Source organism: Tasmannia lanceolata, unplaced genomic scaffold (genome assembly GCF_043159265.1).
Source record: "Tasmannia lanceolata isolate RefF3 unplaced genomic scaffold, GAP_Taslan_0.1 ptg000002l, whole genome shotgun sequence".
Lineage (NCBI taxonomy): Eukaryota > Viridiplantae > Streptophyta > Magnoliopsida > Canellales > Winteraceae > Tasmannia > Tasmannia lanceolata.
In genome coordinates this window covers 21953398-21979617 of record NW_027518679.1, presented here as the reverse complement: position 1 = coordinate 21979617, position 26220 = coordinate 21953398, and the positions used below count along the sequence as shown (strand labels likewise).

The 26220-nt window shown below is 37.6% G+C and overlaps 1 protein-coding gene across 6 annotated transcripts in view; it reads left to right on the top strand.

The window, feature by feature from the left end:
* The window catches only part of LOC143888177 (protein TRAUCO-like), a 45732-nt gene extending 26027 nt beyond the window's left edge, over positions 1-19705 (top strand). Inside the window, exons 3-7 of one of the 6 annotated variants that reach the window (XR_013254513.1) lie at positions 2388-2474; positions 2647-3861; positions 18857-18914; positions 19303-19378; positions 19469-19705. The gene's annotated coding sequence lies outside the window, so the exon portion shown is untranslated. Of the gene's footprint in view, positions 1-1830; positions 2334-2387; positions 2475-2646; positions 3862-18856; positions 18915-19302; positions 19379-19468 lie in introns of those variants that run through there. The other 5 variants (XR_013254504.1, XR_013254508.1, XR_013254523.1 and 2 more) reach the window with 5 other exon arrangements.
* The last annotated feature ends 6515 nt before the right edge of the window (positions 19706-26220 follow it).

Sequence of the window (26220 nt, the reverse complement as noted above, 5' to 3'; positions counted from 1 at the left end):
CTATTCTCAGTTTGTCACGTTATGTGAGCAACTGGATATGTATCTGCCGTTCACTACGGATCCCACCCAAGGTTGCCAGAGCGGGAATCGAAAGCGGGAATCGAAATGGGAATCGAAAGAGAGAATCGAAGGCTCCCGGGATGGTCGGAAGCGGGAATCGTGAAGTCGCCTGAGAGTCATCGGAGAGTCGCCGGGGAATTGTCGGGGAATCGTTGGGGAGTTGGGCGTCGCCAGGGAATCTCCTGGGAATCGCTGGGAAATCCCGTTAAACACAACATTAAACCGCGGTTCCCAAAAGTAGGAATTGGATTTCCGGGGAATCATAAACCGTGATTCCCAATAGTGGAAATCGGGTTTCCGGCGAATCCGAACCGGGATTCCCAGTTTTTAGGGATTCGAGAAGATTCCCGTTTCGGATTCAAGAACCCGGGAATCGAGGTTCCCCACTCCCAGGGAAAAATCCTGCTTCCTTGATCCCACGATCCCGGCTAAGCGCCAATAAGACTTGCGGGTTGTCGAGTTCCTCAATGCCCTTGGCCCAGACTTCCTTCCGATTCGATAGTAGATTGTCGGCTTGGGATCTTTGTCGTCCCTTGATGAGGTCTTTTCTCATGTTCAACGATCTATGAGAGTTGATGTTCTTAGTGATTCCATTGTTGGGCACTCTGTCCTTACATCCTAGATAGGTAGTGATCGTGCTGGTCGAGGTGGCAGATCTGGCCATGGCAGAGGCCGTCGTGGTCGTAGAGGCGTTCGTGATTCAAGGGGAGGCCATGCCACTGGGGGCCGTGGATCCCGCTTTGTACACACTATGGTATGGATGGTCACTCTGTTGATTTCTTTTGTCTTGTACCATGAGTTGAAGCCGTCTAGATATGCTACTCATGCCTCAGTTAATACGTCTGAGGGTTCTGCACCTTCTTCCTCTTCTCTGGTTGAGCAGCCCGACCCCTTGGCTGTCTCTCGTGTAGACTATGATGAGTTCTTGCGATTTAAAGATAAAGGCAAGCAAGCAACCCACTGCGACATTCGCTCAATGAAGTTGCAATTCCTCTTATTTTCTTTTTAGATCTGGATCTTGGCTCATAGATTCTGGAGCTTCCTATCATATGACTGGTAAATCAGATTTACATCGTTCTATTCAGTCATTTTCTTCTCATGTTCATTGTGTTCCCTTGGCTGATGGGACTACATCACCTGTCTCTAGCGGCGTAGCTTCCCCTCATTCAAGTCTTTCCTTAGCTTCTGTTCTTTTTGTGTCTAAGTTTCCATTTAATTTACTATCTGTTAGCTAGTTAACGAAGAATCTTAACTGCTCTGTGTCCTTTTTCCCATCTCATTGTGTTTTTCAGGATCTGAAGACCGTGAGGAAGATTGGTTCAGGTTGTGAAATAGATGGACTCTATTATCTTGATTGCGGTACCATTGGTGCAGCATTACGTGGCATTGTCGCCTAGGCCACCCTTCCCTGGAGAAGCCTCATAAGTCTACTTCAGCCTCTAGTCCTGTTAGTTACTTTTCAGTGTGAGTCTTGTGCATTGGGGAAACACCATAGGGTGTCCTTTCCTTTTGGAGTCATGAATCGTGTCTCCCGTTCCTTTGAGTTGGTTCATTAAGATGTGTAGGGTCATTCAAGGACTATGTCGTTGTTCGATGTCAGATATTTTATTATTTTTGTTGATGATTTTTCTAGAATGACATGGCTATTTTTAACAAAAGATCGTTCTGAAGTATTTGTTGCGTTTCGTACGTTTTATGTTGAAATTTGTAATTAATATCATTGTACTCTTAAGTGTTTCGGTACTAATAATGCATGTGATTTTTTTTCAGTTTCTAATGGCTTTCAGGAATTCTTGGACAATCATAGTATTTTGCATCAATCCTCTTGTGCCTACACCTCTCAACAAAATGGTGTTGCCGAGAGGAAACTTCGGTACCTTTTGGATATGACCCGTACCCTCATGCTTCAAATGAGGGTTCGTAAAGTTTATTGGGGAGATGCTGTTCTAACTGCCTATTTCATGGCTAATCGTGTTCCGTCATCGTCTTGGACAATCAGTCCCCATTCTTCGTCTTACAACTTCTGGGGACCCATGTCCATTTCTTGCACGTGTGTTTGGCTGTGTCTTTTTGTTCAAAACTTGTTTCCTGGTTTGGACAAATTGAATCATCGTGCAGAAAATTGTGTATTTCCAGGCTATTCTGATGCTCAGAAGGGTTAGAAATGTTACAACCCATGTTTGCGCAAGTTGTATGTTTCTGCGGATGTCACCTTCTTTGAGTCCACGTCGTACTTCTCTTCATATGCAGATGGTGTTGCTGATCACACTCACTTGCCTCTTCCTATTTTGTATGTTTATATGGAAACTACTTCTTCTCCACTGCAGGTTAATACTCGTGGGCCTAGACGGATTGTCCAGCTTTCTCCACCCGATCCATCAACCTCCTAGCCAGATAGATCCATCCCTCCTCAGGTAAATGATGTTCCATCCACCTCCATTTCTGTTGATTCTCCAATAGCTTTGCGTACATGTTCCCGCACTGTTGCTCTTCATATATCATTTTGTTTCGTATGATTGGATTTCCCCTTTTATCGTAGTTTTTTGTCTTCATTATCTTATGTTACTTTACCGAGGTTTGTTGCAGAGGCACTTGATCATCTAGTGCAGTCTCAGATGCCCTCCATTCTAATCTCACTTGGGATTTGGTTTCCTTGCCCCTGGTGCTCAGACAGTTAGTTGGTTGTTGTTCGGTGTAAACGGTCAAATACTTGTCAAATGGGACAATTGAACGGTTAAAGGCATGATTGGTAGCCAAGGGTGGCACTTAGACCTTTGGAGTTGACCGTATTGAGATGTTTTCTGCATTTTCCAAACTTCCTTCTGTGCGGATTCTGATTTCATTAGCTGTGAAGGAGGGCTGGCCACTTTATCAGCTTGATGTCAAAAATGCTTTCTTGCATGGTAATCTCGACGAGGAAGTTTTCATGGTGCAACCTCCGGGGTATGTTACTCAAGGGGAGAATCGGCTATCTGCATGTCGTCTGTGTAAAGCCATCTATGGCCTAAAACAAACTCTGAGAGCGTGGCTTGATAGATTTATTGATGCTGTTATGAGATTTGGCATGGGGCAGTGTGCAATTGACCACTCAGTGTTTAGCTCTCAGTCCGATGGTGGGTGCATTTTCTTGATTGTATTTGTGGATGATATTGTCATTACTGAAAGTGATAGGGAAGGTATTCAAAGACAAAAGAATTCCTATAGAAAAAATTTTGCGCTAAGGATCTTGGCCTCCTTAGATACTTTCTTAGAGTTGATGTAGCTCTTTCACAAGGGGATTGTCCTTGTCTCAGAGGAAATATGTGTTGAACATACTAGAAGAGGCAAGTTCTTTGAGAGTGAAGCCAGCTGAAGTACCCGTGGATCATAATATGAAGCTTTATCCTAATCAAGGGGATTTGTTAGAGGATTTAAGTAGATACATTTGACTAGTTAGGAAACTTATCTACTTGATAGTAACTCTTCCAGATATTTCCTTTTCAGTGGGAGTTGTGAGTCAGTTTATGACCTCGCCACGTACCTCTCATTGGGCAATAGTTACCCAACTTGTCAAATACTTGAAGAAGGCTCTTGCTAAAGCTTTGTCCTTTAAGCGACATAACCACTTGAACCTTCAAGGGTTCACTTATGCAGACTGGGCGGGATCTCCTGCAGATAGACGGTCGAATACATGATATTGTACCTCAGTTGGAGGAAACTTGGTGTCATGGCGAAGCATGAAGCAGGATGTAGTGGCTAAACTAGTGCATAGGCTGAGTATTGGGCTATGGCAGATACCTGCGATGAGTTGACCTGGTTAAGGTCATTTGTGTCTAAAATTGGTATTCCCCCTTCATATTTAGTTTGCTGTATTGTGATACTAAAGCTGCTGTTCACATTGCCTCGAACCCAGTTTTTCATGAGAGGACTAAATAGATTGAAATGGATTTCCATTTTATTCATCAGAAGATACAGAGTGGGGAAATATTTACAGTTTTTAGTTTTTACTAGATCAGGAGACCATGTAGCTAATGTGTTTACTAAACCTCTTGGAACAGTGAAGTTGACTGACATTTGTAACAAGCTAGGGTTGTATGATATATACACTCTAGCTTAGGGGGAGTGTTGAAGGAGCGGTGTAATCAGAGTACCCGATTAGGTGCATTCTTTTCTTCTCATATGTAACCCTAGTTTCGAGTCTATAATACGTATTATGAGCGAGAAAGAAGTTAATCTCTCTTTTCTCTTCTACCTCCTCTCTTTCTCCATTGGATCCTCAAATACCTCGAATACATTGCACAAAGATTAGCAACATGGGAAGCATACATAGTTTTCTTGCAAGGAATAAAATGAGCCATTTTAGAAAAGTGAACAACAACTACAAAAATGGAATCATTACGTCTTTGAGTTCTTGGCAAGCCAATCACAAAATCCATACTAACAGCTTCCCTTGTAGCATTAAGGACGGTAGGAACCAGTGTTTTGATTATGTCCCTTGGAAGTTTGGCATATTCGGCACCTCTTCACATTACAGGTCACACCTCGGTAAATGGTAGGTGAAAAATATTTCTCTTTCACTGGCAAAATAGTTTTGTCTCTTCCAAAATGTCCTTCTAAATCTCCTGAATGTAACTCTTTAACATTGTACTCTCTAAGGGAGCTTTTTGGAATTTAAAGAGCATTTTGGAATGTATAGCGGAATCCTCTTAAAGAGAAAATCATCTTGGAGAAGATCATCTTGTTGCCCTTATTTACGAAGCTTCCAAATTTCAACAAAGTCTTCATCATTGGCATACATGTCTCTAATAACTTCAAACCCTTATACTTACACACTCATGGAATGAAGAAGAGCTACTATTCTATTAAGAGCATCCGCCGCTTGGTTGCATGTTCCAGTCTTATTGTTTAACTCAAAAGTATACTCTTCTAAGGAAGCAACCCACTTTGCATGTCTTCGGTTTAGGCTCCCTTGATTGTTGGTGCGCTTGAGAGCTTCATGATCGGAATTTAGAATAAACTCCCTTTGAGTAAGATAGGACTGCCAATGCTGAAGTGCTTGAACAAGGGAATAAAATTCCACATCATAGGTAGCGTACTTCTTTATTTCGTTGAGTTTTTCACTAAAGAAAGTAATGGGGTGACCTTCTTGGCTAAGTACTCTGCTAATATCTACACAAGAGGCATCACTATCAACCTCGAACATCTTCTTGAGTCCGGCAAAGCAAGCACAGGAGCAATGGACAACTTATCTTTTACAAGTTGAAAACTCTTTTCGGCCTCCATTTTCCACTTGAATCCATCTTTCTTCATGCAATCATTCAAGAGGGTTAATAATAGTGTTGGAATTTCTTGTGAATCGGCAATAGAATGAAGCCAATCCATAAAAACTCTTCCCTTATATTCTTTTTGGTATAGCCCATTCTTGGACAACTTTGATCTTCTCATTATCCACTTTAATCCCTGTGGAAGTCAATACAAAGCATAGGAAAGCTAGGCTAGTTATCATGAATGAACACTTTTTGAGGTTTACATAGAGTTTTTCACCTCAAAGTGGTTACAACAACTCTCAAAGGGTCTACATGCTCACTTTTATCATGACTTTAAACAAGAAAATCATCAAAATAAACAACAAATTTTCTAATAAAAGGGCGAAAGACGTGATTCATTGCCGTCATGAAGGTACTTGGAGCACTGGAGGGGCCAAATGACATAACAAGCCACTTTTACAAGTCTTCACATGTCTTGAAAGTGGTCTTCCATTCATCACATGGCTTGATCCGAATTCGATGGTATCCACTTTTAAGATCAATCTTGGAAAATTTCCTTTCACCGGCAAGCATGTCAAACACATAATTAATTCTTAGAATTTGATAGTAATATGGTTAGTGGCATGGGTATCCACACACACTATTTTCCATCTTTCTTTGGAGTTAATAATGCCGTCACCATGCAAGGGTTCATCTTTCTTTGATGTAACATTTCTTCAACAACTCCATGACTTGCGTATTCAACTATTTATATTCTTTAGGACTCACATAGTAGTGAGATTTGTTAGGTAGATTAGAACTTGGATTGAAATCAATTTGATGTTGAATGTCTCTTAGGAGAAAGTTCATTGGGTAACTTTGCCGGGGTGGCATCCTTGAATTTCCTTGAGAGAAGTTCTATCTCACTAGGCACAATTTTTTTGAAACTAGGCACATTGAGAATTTTTTCTAATTCTTTAGACACCAGCATATACATAATATCTGCTCTCACTTTCTTTAACAAACTCTGATGAAGTGAGAAAATTGCTGCCATCCTCTTGTAAAGATTTGGGTGCCCTTGCATATTTACTAGGCACACAAACAATTTCTATTTTCCGATCCTAAAGGTGTATATATTTTTATAGCCATCATGGGTGGCATGTCTATCATATTACCATGGCCTTTTTAGGAGTATATGACAAACATCCATAGTAACTAACATCGCAACAAACTTGGTCATGATAATTTTTACCCATTGAAAATGAAACTAAACTTCGCTTAGTAACTTTTACCTCAGCACCCTTTTTAAACTGTGCAATCTAATAGGGCTTTGGATGAGGCTCAGTTTTGAGCTTGAACTTGTTCATCATTTCATGAGATAAAATGTTTCCACAACTCCCACCATCAATTTCAATAGTACATACCTTATCATGAGATTTGTATCGAGTCTTGAAAATATTAGATTGAAACCAATCATCATCGGAATCAACATTTGGTGTAACAAGTACTCCTTGGATTACCAAGCTTTCACCTTACTCGAGTTCAATCTTCTTACATTGTATGTCACATTCCTCATCATATATGGGCTGATTTAAATCATCAACAAGATCATTCTCATTTTCTTCATCACCGAAGGCTACCACTTGCCTCTTTGGGCAATCTTTGTACCGATGGCCAACTTGACCACACATTAAACACGCATTTGGATTTTTGGAGCGATTGGATTGATTTCCAACTTGATGTGTAGGGGTTGATTTTGTAGAAATTTTGTTGAAATTTTAAAATTTTTATTTTGCACCTCACCATATGAAGATTCACCTTTGGAAGAAAGAGAGTATGAACACTCACAAACTTCTTGGCACCATGTCGAGAAAGCTTAGCCTCCCACCTTCAAGGATAGTTGATAAGCATCTTTGACACTCAATAATCGGTATGTCTCAACTTCATCACGATTATAAACTTCAAACCACCAACATACCTTGTCACAAGTTGATATTCACTATCTTGAATACCATTACGATCCATGAGTTTGTAAAATTCTTTGGTGTAGTTGAATACATTCTTGGATTCTTGACGTAGGTTGTTGAATTGTGAAAATATAATTTGAGAAAAATCTAATGGAAGAAATTTCTCCTTAAGTCTTGACGTCATTTCTGTTGGACAAATAGATACTGAGAAAATGGAGATGAGATGCTTTAAGGCTCGTTACTGTCGTCGCTTTCCTTACGATGATATTCGCCCCCACCAATGTTGTGTGAGAATCACGAAATCACCACTAAGATACAATGAAGCCTAGTGAAACTTTACCCTTTGTTAGTTGACATATTGCACAATTGGTAACAAACTCGAAATACCTTTGGATTTTCAAGTATGTGAAACACTAGTGGCTGTTTCTAGAGAATAACAATACACTAGAAAGAAAACTTCTAAAGAACAAGAAGGCTTTGAAAAGCTTTAAGGGAGCGTTTGGATTGTGGGAATCAGAAATCGGTATCAGTATCGTATTCCAATCCAATTCCAATTCCCCCTGTAAATGGAATAACGATTCCAATTCTAGTGTTTGTGTAAGCATTGGAATTTATCCAGGGAATCGATCGTGATTTCGATTCTAGTGGTTGGTACCGTCCACACCGTCGGAATGGAATCAAATTTTCAATAAATATTTCATAATATCTTAATCAATATGATTTTTTTACTAAAATCTAAGACAATATATATTACTAAGACATTGACACTGTAGAAATGTCTTTGCTAAGATAACCAAATTGCATCCATTATCTTAATTTCACTCTAATAGCAATTTAAAGGTCACACCAATGACTAGGCATTAAAACACACATCCCATATACAACAACTTACTTGATCATCACAATTTTCATGATTAGTGGCATTTTGGTCATTTTTCATGACTAGGGGTATTCCGCTTGATTTTACCCGATTGACGTATTTTGATCATTTTTTATGACATGGGGGTATTTTAGTAATTTTCAATGACTAGGGGTATCTTGGTCATTTTTCATGGCCCAGTAGTATTGTGGTCATTTTTACCCGATATGGTGTATTTTGGTCCTTTTTTTTTTATCATGGGAGTATTTTAGTCATTTTCCACGCCTTAGGGGTTTTTTTTTCTATTTTTTACTCAATATAGGGGTATTTTTCCATAACTCAGGGGTAGTCCGACCATTTTTACCCGATATGGGGTATTATGATAATTTTTCGTACTAGTGGTTTTGCCGGTCGTTTTTACCCAATATGGGGTATTTTGATTATTTTATACCATAAGGTTGTTTCAGTCATTTTCCACAACCCAGGGTATTCTTGTCATTTTTACTCAATATGTGGTATCTTGATATGTTCCTAGCTATAAAGTCTTTCCTCACTATTTCTAACAGAGAGGAAAGACTTCATAGCTAGGAACATAACAGAGAACATGACCTTGGATATGATAGAATTGAAAAAAATGATCCACGTAGAAGAACCTAACTAGAACCAGGATTAGAGCCAGGTAGATTTCTTTTACCTTCCATATGATTTTTTCTGAAGGATTCATTTAGCGGACCCCAACTAGTTTGGGACAAAGGCTTTGTTGAATTGAGTTGAGTTATATGGTATCTTGATCATTTTTATGTAAATGGGGTATTTTAGTCATTTTCCATAACTCAAGGGTATTTTGGTCATTTTACTCGATAGAAGGGGTATTTCTGTCATTTCCTCGATTCAAGATTATTTTGGTCATTTTACCCATACAATCATTTTTATGTCGTGGGAGTATTTTACTCATTTTCATTGACTAGGAGTATCTTGGCCATTTTTCATGACTCAGGGGTATTATAGTCATTTTACACGATATGGGGGCATTTTAATCATTCTTATATCATGGGTGATCTTATTTAGGGAAGTGATATTTACGTCCCTTTTGATCACAAGGGACACCCAGCGTTAGTGTATCATTGACTAAAGGAGGGCTAATGTACTTACGTCCGAAGAATCCAATGGCTTTGATTGCCACGTACATTGGGGCTTGGTGTCCCTAATGATCAAAAGGGGCGTAAATATCATTTCCCCTTATTTATTCAACATGACTCAATGGTATTTTGGACATTTTTAATCAACGTAGGTGTATATCAATTATTTTCTATGACTTGAGGCTATTCTAGTCATTTTACCCTCTATGAGGGTATTTTGATCACTTTTATGTCATAAGTGTGTTTTAGTCATTTCCCACGACTTAGGGTTATTTTAGTCATTTTAACCCTATATGTGGTTGTGGATCATATTTATGTAATGGCGGTATTTTCGTCTTATCAATGACTAGGGGTATTCCAGTCATTTTTACACGATATGGGGTATTTTGATCATTTTTATATCATGGGGTGATTTTATTTGTTCAGCATGACTCAGTGGTATTTTGGTCATTTTAATCAACACAAGGGTATTTCAATTATTTTCTATGACTCGGGGCTATTCTAGTCATTTTAACCTTTATGGGGGTAAGCATTTATGGGGCTATTAAAGTATTTTGATCATTTTTATGCCGTAAGTGTATTTTAGTCATTTCCAAGACTTAGGGGTATTTTGGTCATTTTCACCCGATTAGGGGTATTTTGGTCATTTTCCATGATACAGGGGTATTCTAGTTATTTAAACTTGATTGCCGTATTTTGATCATTTTTTATGTCATGGGGGTTATTTTAGTCATTCTTCACGCGGATTAGGTCAAGTACCCAAGTGCCTTTGAAAGGAGATTTAATGCCTTTTTCTCTCATCAGAATACCATCATCCCCTTGGGTGGGTATAAAAAAGCACCAATTATTCCGTCGTTTATTCTGATCGGAGGTAAGCATCATTTCCCATTCCAATATGCAAACGAATCCAAACGCTGGAATTGAATAAATCGGAATTGGATACCGATTCCCGATTCTGGCAATCAAAACGCACCCTAAGATAATTGCAAATGTGCTTTGGAATCATTAAATTTGGAGTCTCCACCTGGAATTTTGTAATACTCTTGAAATAGTGAGTTTCTGATCATTTTATCAACTAGAATGTCTTTTTTGTTTGAGTAACACATTACAGGGGCACTTGATTATACTGCGTTGAAATATGATCGTTAGATTGCGTTCAATTGTGATTCTACGATCTAAATTAATCATGGAGTGACTGGCTTTGATAGAAACTCCTCCTCCCCCGTACCCTCTAGACTGCGACCGATCACCAATTTGCAGCTCAGTTCGCAACTGATCGGCACTTAATCTTTGGGACACGATTGGTCGGGATCCGACGATCCATATTGCACTCGATCAGACACTCATCGTTACCTTCCATAGAAGTTACGTTGCAATTCTATACTCTAGAATGCACCCGATCAACCACTAGCCGTTGGTGCACATCCGAGCGCGATCCTATGGTCTCACACCTATTTAGATCAATGGCTCAGATCTAATCTCGAAAAATTTAAGCGTTGTAAACTCTCCTCGCGATGATGCATTGTGCGAAGTGCAAAGTGCACCAAAACGTGCCACTCGCACCATACAACCCACTGCCCACACTGCGTGCAGGCACGGTGTCCTGCGAGCCCACCATTTGCCAAAACCCACATGTGCTACAAAAGCAAGAGAGAGAAGTGAGGGGGTCTTTATTAACTCGTCTCTAACTTTTTCACTTTCCAATGTGGGACTGAACTTTTGCTGATCCCTTCAGAGGCTTAGCTCATTGGTGAATTGGTCGTCACTCTAAACTGAAGATTTCATCACTTATTCCCGAACGTAGAAAGGCACATTGAGCGCACTTGAGACTAGGCCAGCTTCATAAGAAGTAGCACCACTTCCACACTCACTGACTTACATAGGTACGCTCATTAAGAGTGCACCTGTAACTGTAGCACTCTAACAACTATGTTATAAGACTATAAAGAGCCCATATGCCTAAGTTGTAAATTCCGTTCCGGTCGCCGTTCCGTTCTGGCTACTGGAACGGAACGTTTCGGCTGTTTCGTTTGAAACTTTTCGTTCCGCTCCAGTGAGGGGAATTTAAAAAAAAAAAAGTTAAAAATATGAAAAAATCCAGTGGGTATAGTGAATTTGTTGGAATTTTTTGTTCCGCTCCAGCGAGGGGAATTTTTTGATTCTTTTTGAATTTTTTGCAAAAAGACGAAAATAGCCCTCCCAACAGCACCTTTACGGTCATAAAACGAGGATAAATATGTAAAATACACTCCCCAACAGCCATAAGGGCATTTCTGTAATTTTTTGGAATTTTTTTATTTTTTCCAACTTTCCAGCACTTTCCGGCTGGAATATAGGGGGTTACGCCCATTCCTCCCGGAATGACCGGAACGGACTGGAATCCGGACCGGAACGGAAAATATAGGCATTCCGTTCCGGAATCCGGACCGGAACCGGAATTCCGATGCGTTCCGGCCGGAACGGAACGGAATTGATAACTTAGCCATATGCCCAACCTCTTCCTTTATACATTATTAGTATCAAGCACTTTCCTTTGTGTTGACATTTATATAATATTATAGTACTTGCAATCACTCCATGTGATGTACTTTGACTCATTGAACGAAAGACTTGATGTCTCTTAAAGTGTTGAGTTAGTTTCCAGCATCGGCGCTCATCTATTGTTGGCTTTAGACCCATCCCTATTGATGTTTTATATACCAAATCTCATGTATGACCTCTTGTTGGTAGGTCCGCCAAGTTTTGGTTTGATCTCACAAAATCTATTGTTACTACTCCATCAGTAAGTAACTGCTTGCTTTCGTTTGTATGTTTACTGTTTTCGGAATAAATATTTAGTTACCTTACCATTCAAAACAATATTTAGTTTCCTTTTCAAAAAAAAAAGAAGTAACTGCTTGACAACACTATGTCTAAATCATATATGCTTGGACTTACCATTATATACATGATTATATGCTCGTGATAGTGTGGCCTGACTATGACAATGCACATAAATTGATGGCATAGGTTTTAGACCAAACTGGAATTTCTCATTTTAAATTCCTTAGCCATTCAACCTCTTTAAAACACGAAGCCAATGCAATGCAACATACTGCTTTCATGGTGGAACTAGTTATGTATGTCTTCTTCTTGGATGCATAGGGGATAACTTCCCCACCAAGAGTGAATATCCATCCACTCGTTGATGAATGATCAACATGCTCAGTTATCTAACTGGCATTTGTGTATCCTTCTAATACTACATGATACCCACTTTAGGACAACCCATAGTTCCTTTTAGATATTTAATATCCTATTTACAACATTCCTGTGTATATGACTTGGATTACTAGTAAATCTACTAAGTTTTCCTACAAAGAATGCAATGTCGGGTCTAGTACATGTTAAAATATATCAATCAACTAATTACACTAGCATACTCTAGCTGAGAAATTACTCAAAATCACATCTGCAACACCCATATATTTCATATCAAAATTTGATGACAAAAATTCTTTAGTACCTATGATACTATCAATTTAGTACCAAATATTAACATGTCATCGACATATAAACATATTGTTATCCTTTACTACTTTTAAACTTGCTATAGACAAGGTTTTAAATTTCGGTTTCGAGGGTGATTTCGGTCCTCATTGAAACCGAAATTTTAGGTCGAAATTTCCGGCGAAATCCATGAAATTAAATAAAACAATATTTTATTCCATAGAAAATTTCAACCGAAATTACCGAAATTCTTGTTTCGGGAAAGTATTTTTTAACAGAAAAAATCTCTTTTTTGGGTGAAATTCCTTAAATTTTGGGGGAAATGAAATTTAGGTTGAAATTTTATACCGTTTTGGGTATACCAGGTTTCAGTTTTGTCCTCTACCGAAATCCGAAATTTTGGATTTCGGTCGAAATTTAAAACCTTGGCTATACACACATTTATTTGATTCATGTATAATAAAATTATTTGACACTAAGACGATGTCAAATCCTCCATGTCACTGTTTAGGGGCTTGCTTAAGGTCATATAAAGATTTAATTAATTTGCAAACCTTACGCTCTCGACTAGGCATCATAAAGCCTTTAGGTTGCTCCATGTACACTTCTTCATCAAGTTCACCATTCAAGAATGTAGTTTTAACATTCATTTAGTAAATATGAAATTTATATATGGATGTAAGAGCAATTAGGACTCTAATAGTGGAAATCCCAGCAACTGAGCCATAATTATCAAAATAACCCATTTCGGCTTTTTGTGTAAAGCCCTTTGCAACTAATCTTGCGGTAAATTTTTTTATGGTTCCATCTACTTCTATCGTCTTCTTGAAGATCCATTTACAGCTATGGGTTTAGATCTAGGTGGTAAGTCAACTAATTTTCATGTAAATCCATTTCATCACTAATGGCTTCTTTCTAGGAGGCCGCATCTTGAGATTTTCAGGCTTCTTCATAGTTTCGAAGATCAATTTCTATGCTTAGATCTAACAGGGTTGATGTGGAGCATATCGCTTGATCCTTCTAGCCTTCTACTAAGTCACAAAATTAGGACCAAAGCTCTTTTTTCTTCTTTCTCTTTTACTTCTTCTAATTTCATTAGGTTCCTAATTAGTTGCCTGTTGAGGCTCTAATAATGATTTTCAAGGTGGGTTAGAATTCATCAATTTTGGAATAGAAGAGAATCTATTTTCAAAGAAGATAGTATTGATTGCTACTAGGTCATTTGGTTAGAATTCATCATTTGGTTAGACTCAATAATAGTATTGATTGCTACTAGGTCATTTGGTTCTATAACTAGAAACCTATAAGCTTTACTATGGTTTGCATATCCTAAGACTATGCATTCAATACTCTTTTCTCCTAGCTTTTTTTCTTAGGTTTGGGTGCTTGAGCAATTGCTCTACAACTCCATGCATTGAGATAACCTAAGTTAGGTTTTCCATTCGTCCAAATTTCATAGGGAGTTATTTGAGTTTTATATTCTATTTAATATGCAACAAGCCATTAACCAGGCTTCACCCCAAAACTCTTCTTTAATCCTGAATTAACTAACATAGAATTAATCATTTCAGTTATAGTTATATTTTTTTATTCTGCAACCCCATTTTGTTGTGGTGTGTACGGCGCAGAAAACTCATGAATTATTCCTTCATTTTCACAAAAGTCAGGAAAATGGTATTCACCACCCTTATCGGTCTTAAGACAATTGATCTTAGATTCACATTGATTTTCTATGTTTATTTTATAAGTTTTAAATTTTTTTCTAAAACCTCATTTTTATGACCTAGAAGACATACATAACAGTATTTAGAAAAGTAAATGTGACAAAATACTTTTTACCCCCTCTAGTAGGAGTTCTACGTAAATCACATACATTACTATGTATTAGTTGTAATAATGGTATAGATCTTTCTAAACTACAAGAGGATTTTATAACTTAGTTTGCATCCCAACCTTATATTTATCTATCATGTTTTCATCACATTTATGTATTAATTATAATTTTACCATACTATGCATTTTCCTAAAAATAACATGTCCTAAACGACCATGCCATAAAGAAATAGAATCAAGCATGTTAATGAAAGCAATAACTTTATTAATATTCATCTTAACCATACCCTCATACATATAATCCTTCCCCACAAAGACTCACACTCTTGGAAAGAATAAACTTGCTTGACTCAAATATAAGTTTAAAGCTATTATTATTCAGAATGTTACCAGATACAAGATTCATTCTTTTTAACATCTGATACATAATACACATCGGTAAGAGTAAGGACTTTTCCGGAAGTAAATTCAATTTCCACTTTCCCTTGTCCTTTCAACAATTGAAGAGTTTTGCATATATGGAACACCCATCTTTGTCTGAAACATATGTTGAAAATGTGTTCCTATCTTTACAAACATGTCTTGTAGTGTCCGAGTCAATCCACCATGCGTCTTCACTTTCGAAGAAATTAACCACGGATATCATGGCAATAAACTTCACTTTAGTATTGGACTTTTTATTAAATAAATCAGCACTCTTTCTTAAAGTGGCCCGGTTTGCCACAATGGAAACAAGAACCTTTTCTTGTTTTTTCAAGAACCTTTGTCTTGATGCAAAATTTTCTTTCGATTGCCTTTCAAAGATTGAGAAGGGAGATTTGATCCTTTGACATTTTCCACCACATGAACTATAGAGTACAGAGGTGCATGCTCTTCTTTATTTGCATTCTCTTCTTTATTTGCATTCTCTTCTCTATTGTCTCGGAGCTTAAATTCTTCCTCTACTTGGAGACTCAACTCAACTCAACTCAACAAAGCCTTTGTCCCAAACTAGTTGGGTTCGGCTAAATGAATCCTTTAGAAAAAATTCTTCCTCTACTTGGTTGGTGACACTGAATCAAAATCTTCAAGTGACATTTCTTCTTTCTTATGTTTGAGACTTTTTCTAAACTCTTTCCAAGATGGTGGAAGTTTATCGATGATCAAGGGGACGATTACAGTATCATCAAGATTAACCCTTGTTTATGAACTTGACTAATGATATGTTGGATTTCATGAATTTGATCAACGACCAACTTATCATCACTAATCTTTTAATTTAAAAGATAACTTACAACAAACTTCTTGGCTCTGGCGTTTTCTTATTGTTATTTCACCTCAAAAGCCCTTCAAAGCGCACTCGCCGACCTCATGCTATGATAAATGTTGAAAAGTTCGTCGGACATGGCGTTGCGAATATGGCCTTTGCACAAATAGTCATCTTCCTTCTCCTACGGGCTTGGGCAATTGTTTCATCTTAGAGTTCCGCCGGTTTTGGAGAAGTGAGAAGGTAGACCAATTTGAGTGTGGTGAGGATGAAATGAACCTTCTTTTGCCACCTCTTGAAATTGTCTTTGTTGAACCGCTCAAGTTTGACGAATTCATGAGTCATTTGCTTGACCGATTGAAGCGCCATGAAGATCTCCTAATATCGTCTTAAGATTGTTGGAAAAAAATAACGGTGGAGATGGTGAGATAATGGAGATTAGATGCTTTAAAGTGCGTTACAGTCATCACTTTCTTTGAGAGGATATACTCCCCCACCAATAGTGTGCAAGGGGAACCACGAATTCGCCTCCAAGTTACAATGAAGCCTAGTGAAAGTTTACCCTTTTTTTGTTGACGTATGCACAAACGGCAACAAACCTGAACCACCTTTGGATTTTTGAGTATATGAGACTCTAGTGATTGTTTCTGCAGAACAACAGTACACTAGAGAGAAAACTTCTAAAGAACAAGAAGAAGGCTTTCAAAGGCTTTAAGAGAATTGCAAATGTTCTTTAGAATCACTAAATTTGGAGTCTCCACTTGGAAGTTCGTAATATTCTTGAAATGGTGTTTCGGGTCATTTTATAAATTAGATGTCATTGCTGTTTGAAATACACCTTTACAGGGCACCTGATCAGACTGGGTTGAATTTGACCATTAGATCACTCCCAATAGCGATTCTACAACCCATATATCCTAGAGTCACCATTGGCTTTAGGAAAACCCCCATCCTCCCCAGTAACCGCTAGATCGCTACCGATCATCAATTTGTGGCTCGGATCGCACTCGACAGCTCATGATCGTTAGGACATGACTGGTTGCGATTCGATGATCCAGATTGCACTTGATCGGACACTAGCCGTTACCTTGTGATCCTACGCTCCAGATCGCACCCAATCAACCACTAGTCATTGGAGCACATCCGAGCACGATACAGTCCAGATCGTAGCCGCTCGGGATCACCATCTGATCACATCGGTCTAGATCAACGGCTCATATCTAATCTTGAAAAATTTAAGCGCTCAAATTGCTCATCGTGTCGATGCATCGTGTGAAGTGCAAAGTGTGCCATTAGTGCCCTACTACCTGCGTTGCACTGTCCCGTGGGCCCACTATTTGCAAATACCTATTACATGTGATACAAAAGCAAGAGAGAGAAGTGAGGGGGTTTTTATTAATCCCTCCCTAACTTTTTCACTTTCCAATTGGGGACTAAACTTTTACTCTTCCCACAAGCACTTTTCACCCTCTTTCAAAGAGCACCCATTTTCCAAAATAAAATTCTTTTATTTCCAAAACTTTTTTAAAACTCAATTTTATTTTGAAAATTCTATTTTATTGTTTAAAGTTCTCTATCAATTTTCCCCCAAGAAGAAATCTTACACTTTTCTTTGTGGACCCTCATGTCTTAAACTTTGTCCCACCATGTTAAAGTGTAGCCACACAGTCTTTTAGCCGCAAGTATGACACGTTGGCTTTTCAATGTCTCCTTGTAATCAATGAACTTCTCAACGGCTCTGAGCCATTAAAGAAACTCCTCGGATTTTAGACGACCATGAAACTCGGGCAAGTCAATCTTAATAGTGTCGAAATTACGATAAAACCTCCCCAACCTACGCTCACAATTATTAGCAAAGGGTTTCACATCAGATTTGTCACTAGAATTGCCATGTCTTGACCCACCACACTCACTATGAACTTCTTGGCGCACAATTTGCATGCCAAGTTGTTCAACTTTTCTTTGAAGTGCTTGAAGTTCATCATTTCTTTCAGCTCTCAAATCTTCTATCATATGTTTACCACACCTTCCTCATCCTCTTCGTGTTGCGATGGAAAGAAACCAAATCAAAGCTAGCCGAGGAGTAATGTTAGCTTTGATATCAGATAATGCGGGTGATTAAGTGGGAAGAAGAAGAAAGTAGAGCACAAGAATACAAGCTAGAGAAGAAGAAGGAAAGGTGAGCAATGCTCAACCAAATTGATATATTACCAATAATATAAGTTTATCCAAAATCCCCCAGCTCCATCTCATACAATACATTTTATAGTATTCTTCCAAAGGAACTTCCCCGCAACATTAACTATTGCAATTTTCATAACGCAACTTACAAGACCTGCTTAAAGAAATACAACTTACTAAACACGACTTACTAGACTCAGCTAATGAAAGACGACTTACTAGACTTAGCTAGTGAGAGACGACTTACTAGTTTTAGCTAATGAAATACAACTTACTAGCACTAATAAATAGTTCAGGTGTAGAAAAATTCTTTCAAGCATTTATTTCAAAACAACCTTGGGTGCTCCACCCAAGTCACCTAGGCGTAACATGGTTGCCATGCTGGTACTGCATCAGAGATATTTCTATCGCACTTGTTAAGACGTCCCTCGGTGAATTTCCCCTGCGATTTTCTATTGGTTCTTTATATTTTGTTTCCCGTAGACTTTTCTCGTGTTTTCTTCTCTGGTTCCACATTTTGCTTCTCAAATTTGTTTCTCAACCAGGTAACTACGCTTTTACCGCTCTAAATATATTTTTACGGCTCCAAATAAGTTTTATCGCTTTGAATAAATTACTGTTCTAAATTATTTTCCTCTCTAAATTAGTTTTCACGCTTTGAATAAGATTTTCGCTTCGAGCAAGTGTTGATGTTACAATTTTATCCCTCTAAATGTTTTACTATTCTAAATATCTTTTAACGCTCTTATAACTGTTTACTGCAATCAAAATGAGAAAGTTAGGAAGCTTTTAAACCATGATAAATCCCACTATTGCACTTGTTTGAGATTTTTAGTTCAGTTTCGTTCTTTTTCTAGGTTTCACTCATTCTCATTGTTCATAGTTACGATAATCTCTGACGACTTCATCTTCCAGGTAATCTTTCTCTCATTTTTTTTTTTCTATTTCCCTGTCTCTCTCTTTGGTTTGATTTTTTTTCCTTTCACAGCAAATCAATTTAGAGTTATTCTTTTGTTAAACATTTTAGATTTAGAAAGGGGCCAGGAGAGAGAGAGTGGTGAGAGCATGAGTGACGGAAAATATTTTTTTTTTGCAAAAAACTCCCTTTGCAATAAGATATTTTTTGCTGATTTTTACCCCCTTCCCAAGATACACTTATGACCCTCTCTTCTCCTTTTCCACCCACCCTTCTCCTTTCCAACATGTTTGTAGCATGCTTATTTTTATTTCCAGTTTATAAAATGGAGATATATTTTGATGGATCTTTTTTTTTGGTTTTTTTCAATATATTTTTTTATAACAGAAAATGATTCTTTACAAGAAGACATTGTTGATGTGGATTCCCATCAAGAAAATTTCATCTCCCATCATCAACCATGGTAACTTTTCTTCTTTTGACTGAACCCAATGATCTCTTCTACTAACATATGATATTTTACGTATTGAATAATTATTTCATACATATGTAGGTGCTTCTTATAACTACGTGGATTCTCAATGCTCTCCAACAAAGCTAGTTAAGTATGTACACCAATTATCTCGGAACAACATTTTCGAGCATTTAGAAATACACCTTTTGCTTATCTTTTTAGTGGGCCTCAATTAAGTGTCTAAAAAGCCCTTGTACACTTGCTCATCCCATGTTAGGACAATGAGGAAATGACTTAAACTAGTGAATTAGTGTCTTTCAGACTTTTTGATATTTCCGTTAAGATTGTCCACTAGAGTTGAAAGAATAAATAAAAAATCTCAATTGTCTATCAGCCTTGAAAAGGATGATGATATTAAGAGAAATTTTTGATGCACTTAAATTTTTAATAATCTAAAATAGTTAGCACCGAAAGAGGATGAAAACATTTGATCTTGCTTCACTTTTCAACATTTTATTTCTAAACTCACTACTCGTAGTCATTTATAATTTTGCATTCGGTCTTACTTCTCTTTTCAACAGTTTTGTTTGTCAACTCAGCACACTTGTTCAAAATCAAATTAGCTTCACTATGGATAAAGTTGAAGGTTTGCGAAATTGTACACTGGGCGTGACTGTATGGCTATTTTTTGAAATGTTTTGATAGTAATTGTCAGGTATGAGGCTTGTCCTCGCCCCAAGACCCGGATGTTAACACAAATTCCTAAGTGGGACACATCAGAATTCTCAAATACATTGTTCTGAGTACATAAATAATTTATAAATATACCAAAGGCTTTCATTCATAAATCATATTATAAAACTTAATTTCGAGCTAAGTTATGTTCCCTAGTGGTCCCATCTTTTGCAAAAGATAAAACGAAACTACAAATACACTAGGTATTATAATCAAATCCCTCAAAAATAACAACCAACATTAGGAAAACAGTAAAGATGCGGCCACCCTGGCAGAACCTCTAATCACAGATTCACTAGTGCTCTCCTCCAAAACTCTCCCCTCGCTCTAAACTCAAACTAATCTACAATCATCATTAGATGAGCTAGTTCATAGCTTAGTAAGTGAGTAAATGTACATTATAAGCTAATGTAAGAGGAAAGCTATATGACAAGATTCTTGAACATAATGAGCACGAATCATAATATAGTAGACAAAACGCAATTCATAGTCTTGCATCACATAAACCACTTTGCTTCATGCCCGTGAATCACATATCATATGATTTCTCACATAGAATTCACACGGATCACATCAAAGGCACACACCACCTCATTTGGATGGGTTCAAAGCAATAGAAGAGGACTTGTGCAAGCCACGATCCCTATTGCCCTCATTGTGGCGACAAACATATGCATAACGGTTAAAATAACAGTCACGAACTCATTTTCTTTTTTATCTTCAAGACACTCACTCATATGCCTTAATGTTAAAATCACATCGTAGGTAGGCCTTTTTAGTTTTTATGTTAAAGGCACTCATAGGACTCACTATTAAAATCACAATGCAGGCTCTCACATTCAGATCCTATCAAATGAAGCACACGAGTAATTGTAGATACTTAATCTCAAAATATTCAAGTCAATTCAACATGTGTTCCATAAATCATGCCACAGTTATATGTGCACAACATTAGTGTTCTATAAACCATATCACAAACATATGAGCACAATATTAGTGTTATATAAATCATGTCCCAATAATATCTATACAACACTGATTTTTGTTGTTAAAGGAATTGAAAAAATTCAAAGGAGATTTTTTTTTCTTTTTTTTTTTTTGGGGGGGGGAGGCGGGGGGGGGGGGGGGGGGCAAAGATAAACAAAGATAAACGAGGCATTCCTTTAGTGAAGTGGCAAGAAGTTTGTAAACCTTTAAAGAGTGGAGGCCTCGACAGAAGAAGGATAAAGGAGGTGAATATTTCCGGTCTTGGGAAATGGTTATGGTTATGGGTCAAAGTAATTGAAGGTAATAATGGTGCTTCCCCGGGACATTGGCTATCAGATGACAGATTTAGATGTGCGGGATTGACGATATGGAGGGATATTCTTAGGTTCAGGCATACTTTTGAGGCTGGTATCCGTTTCAGAGTGTATGAGGGTAGCAAAATCCGGTTTTGGCTTGATAAATGGATTTCAAATCAGTCTCTCAAGGATATGTTTCCGGGAATATTTGCAATGACAGTGCACAAGGAGGGATTTGTACAGGAATTCATGGATCAAAGGTGTCATGCCCCCGACCCTGGATCCTCGAGGCACGGGCACGCTAGGCGAACCCAGCAAGCGTGGAAGAGCAAGCGTGGAAGGTCTCTGGACATATAAACATCTTGGAAAGCATGGTAGAAACATAATATTTACAAATAACAAATGACAGGAAATAATAGAAACTTTCTTTCATTTATATACAACTTCCCAAGTTATCTTTATAATGACAGAATTAAATAAAATACAACATGTACGAACCATATTCACTCTATAGTATGGTACAACACACTCTCTCCTTGAATACGGTCTCCGCAAGAATGACTCAGGATCTAAAATGTGCAACATCGAGTAATGCTTGTAAGCAATATAATAATCTAGCAGTGTATCATAATCTGCTACTGGTTATAGTATCATATACATACTATCTCATGCCATTTTCAGATACACTTTCAACTTTAAAGCCGATGGGCACATAGAGATGCAATTTATTTTCAAAGCCAATATGCAACATAGTTATATAACTAGTCACACCACTAAAAAAGGTCAATTATAGCCAATATAATCACTGGTCGGGGTCACTGTATATCCAGTTACACCACTAGTCGGGGTCCATATATATATATATATATATATATATATATATATATATAGAGAGAGAGAGAGAGAGAGAGAGAGAGAGAGAGAGAACGGTTTCTACACACTAGTGTAGATAAGTTATCTACTCACTAGCTTAAAATATAGTGGGGGCCCACATTTTTTGGGTGATCCCAAGCATTGATTTGATGGGCCCTCACATAGATAGGGTGTGCCAAAAAAATCAGCTTCATAGGATCATCCTAACCCTTCGAACCGTGGAGGCAAAAAATGGACAGATTTGTGAAGGTTTATACATGTCCATTTTACCTCCACAAATCGTATGGTTGGGATGATCCTATATAGCTGATTTTTTGTGGACATCCTATCTATGTGATGGCCAATCAAATGAATGGTTTGGATCACCCAAATAATAAGCCTTCCACTGTATTTTAAGCTAGTGTGTAGATAACTTATCTACACTTGTGTATAGAAACCGTTTTCTCATATATATATATATATATATGAGAGAATGGTTCCTACACATATGTGTAGATAACTTATCTACACACTAGCTTAAAATACAGTGGGGGCCCTCACATAGATAGGGTGTCCACAAAAAATCAGATCCATAGGATCATCCTAACCATTCGCACTGTGGAGGCAAAAAATGGACTAATTTGTAAAGGTTTAAAGACATCCATTTTACCTCCACAAATCGTAGGGTTGGGATGATCCTATGGATCTGATTTTTTGTAGACACCCTATCTAGGTGAGGGCCTTTAAAATGGATGGCTTGGATCACCCAAACAATGTGGGCCCCCACTGTATTTTAAGCTAGTGTGTAGAGAACTCTCTACACATATGTGTAGGAACCGTTTTCTCTCTATATATATATATATATATGAGAAAACGTTTTCTCTCTCTCTCTCTCTCTCTATATATATATATATATATATATATATATATATATGAGAAAAGTGTAGCTACACCGACGGCTTAAAATACAGTGGGCCCCACATTGTTTGGGTGATGCAAACCATTCATTTGATGGGCCCTCACATAGATAGGGTGTGCCCAAAAAATCAGCTCCATAGGATCATCCCAACCCTACGATTTGTGGAGGCAAAAATGGATGTATAAAAACCTTCACAAATCTGTCCATTTTTGCCTCCACAGTTTGAAGGGTTGAGATCATCCAATGGAGCTGATTTTTTGGGCACACCCTATCAATGTGAGGTCCTATCAAATGAATGGTTTGGATCACCCAAATAATGTGGGCCCACTGTATTTTAAGCCGTCGGTGTAGCTAAGTTAGCTACACGTATGTGTAGCTTCACTTAACTCTCTCTCTCTCTCTCTCTCTCTCTATATATATATATATATATATATATATATATATATATATATATATATTTACAATAAGCTGGGATGTAAAGACGAGAGTTTTTTCGATTTTTTTGAAAATTATGTGAGAATTACACCTCACATTTTTTGACTTTTTTGAACAAATGCACCCATTCAACTCATATAATTTCAATCCAACCCCCCGTCCTTTTTGCTTTTAACAAAGGCACCCATTGAATCATATAATTTCAATCCTACCATTCCTTTATGCTTTTAACAAAGGCACCCATTAAAGCCGTATAATTTCGATCTTACCCCCCTCCTTTATGGTTTTTTAATTAAAAAACTATAGGGTGATCTTGACCATCCGATTTAAGATAAGAGGAATTATGGAAACATCTATAGATTGGAGGGCTAGGATCAGCCTATGGAAATGATTTTTGGGGCACAATCTATTTATGTTGTGTTCCATCACATGGACGGTTTGGATCAACCTATGACGTGGTCCGTACCGTTCTTTGTCGGCCCGTGCATCGCACGGGTTTTTTACTAGTATATATAGGAGAAGAGAAAAGAAGAGAATTTTTTGAATTTTTGGAAAATTCTATGAGAATTACACATCACTTTTTTTGACTTTTTTTAGCAAATGCACCCAATCAACTCACATATTTTCAATCGTACCCCCTGCTTTATGCTTTTTAACAAATGCACCCATTAAAGCCACATAATTTCAATCTTACCCCCCTCTTTTATGGTTTTTTAATAAAAAATCTATAGGGTGATCTTAACCATCCGATTTAAGAGGAATTATGGAAACCTCTATAGATTGGACGGCTAGGATCAGCCTATGGAAATGATTTTTGGGGCACAACCTATATATGTTGTGTTCCATCACATGGACGGTTTTGATCAACCTATGACGTGGTCCGTACAATTCTTTGTCGGCCTGTGCATCGCACGGGGTTTTTTACTAGTATATATATAGAGGAACTGTTGGTGAGCTAGCTTGCCCAATCACATGGGTCCCACATTTTGGGGAGTGATCCAAACCATTCATTTGCAAGGCCTTATCATAGATAGGGGGTGTACCAAAAATCAGCTCCATAGGATCATCCTAACCCCTCCATTTGTGGAGGACAAAAATGGGGCAGATTTGTGTCTGTCCATTTTTGTCCTCCACAAATGGAGGGGTTAGGATGATCCTATGGAGCTGATTTTTGGCACACCCCCTATCTATGTAAGGGACTTTCAAATGAATGGTTTGGATCATCATAACAAAGTGGGCCCCCATGTGATTGGGCAAGCTAGCTCACCATAAGTTTGGTGAGCATAACAGTTTCCTCACACACATATATATATATATATATATATATATATATATATATATATATATATTATATATATATACTGGTCGGGGTCAACCATTTACACTACTGTTCGGGGTCTATATTTCTCATACTGGTACTCAGCATGTGAGACATATTAGTTTTATACATACGGTCTAACTGTAGCTACATTCAGTAATAATAGGACAGAAAGATATCACCAAGCACAACCTTATTAACTCATCTTCTTCTTATCAATCATGTCTTTTATTGATTTGGTTTGCATAACAAAATATGCACACAAAAAGGTACTGAATCACTTACTAGAACGTACTTTGTCTTTTCCCTTTCCATTTCTTCTCTTTCCTTCTCCTCTTGTTGCCACCCTACATATTAGGGGTCTCATATCAATGTCAATCTCCTGTCATATGCATCATGCACAACCCACTCGAGGTGGAAAACCAGTGTTCAAAACATAACTTTAGTGTGGATTTTGCAAACATTTTTATACATCTTAAATGACAAAATCACAAAAACTCTTAAACATAAAAGTTGTCACATGTAGAGTAAGGAACAACTTTCCAGTTATCAATTCCAGCCAATTCCCACAGGAGATGGCCCGAAAACACAAAATTCCGATCAGGCACTAAACTGCCATTCTACATGAAATCTGAAATCTTAAGATACACATAACTCACAATCCTTTTTGAACTGGTCTCAGCATCAAACATAAAAGCTATTACATATAAAGTAAGGAACAACTTTCCAGTTATCAACTCCGGCCAATTCCCACTAGAGATGGCCGGAAAGCACAAAATTCTGATCAGACATAAAATACAGATTTTATGAAAACTGAAATCTTCAAGTTGAAATAAATTTTCATACACTTAGAACTAAACTTTGCACCAAACATAAGAGTTGTTTTCTAACTCATTTCCAATAACTTTCATGTTTACACCTCTGGCCAAATCTTCCCGGAGGTGGCCGGAAAAAAAAAAACCATCTGCTTCCCTTGAATTTCAGAATAGTAAAAAGACCATAACTCTTTCAAATCAAAATAAAAAATCAAAATCTTATATGAATTTGCATGCTCTCAAGCTGATCTGCAACTTTATAGTTGAAGACATTTGCAAAAAGTGGCCGGAAAACAGACAGGAATTGAAAATGCATAATTTAAACACTTAAACCTAAAATTATCTTGAATTTCCTCTTTTCTTCTTCTTCTTGAATATTTATTCTTAATAAATTAGAAATCCAAAACAAACACCATATAATTTCTTTGATATTCCCAACGAATTTCCACTATTTTTCTCTGATTTTTCCTTATTTTCTCTTGATTCGCTTAAAA